The following is a 544-nucleotide window of genomic DNA, read 5'->3' as shown; positions in this document are numbered from 1 at the left end:
TCTTAGAGGGGCTACTGTAGGAGGATTGGCTACATTAGGGGTGTGTTGCCTAATATGCAAAGGAGTTCCTGCTACACAAAGAGCCCTCCCTTATGGATCACTGCCTTGATGTGCCAAAGGAACTAGAATGCTAAAGTAAGGAGTCAAAAGGTAACCGGAATAACAGAAAAGTTTGGCCTTGGAGAACTAAATGAAGCAGGGCAAAGGCTAACAGAGTTTTGTCAAGAGAACATGCTGGTGATAGCAAACACCCTCTTCCAACAACCTAAGAGGCAACTCTACACATGGACATCACTAGATAGGCAACACCGAAATCAGATTGATTACATTGTTTGCAGTCAAAGATGGAGAAGCTCTATACAGTCAGTAAAAACAAGACCTGGAGCTGACTGTGGCTCAGATCATGAGCTGCTCATGGCAAAATTCAGACTTAACCTGAAGAAAGTTGGGAAAACCACTAGGACATTCAGGTTTGACCTAGATTACATCCCTGATGAATATACAGTGGAAGTGAAGAATAGGTTTAAGGGACTAGACTTGATAG

This window comes from Gekko japonicus, unplaced genomic scaffold, assembly GCF_001447785.1.
Source record: "Gekko japonicus isolate JY-2015 unplaced genomic scaffold, Gekko_japonicus_V1.1 scaffold1712, whole genome shotgun sequence".
NCBI classification, from domain to species: Eukaryota; Metazoa; Chordata; class Lepidosauria; order Squamata; family Gekkonidae; genus Gekko; species Gekko japonicus.
The sequence above is the reverse complement of the archived record's forward strand: the minus strand, read 5'-3'. Positions refer to the sequence as shown.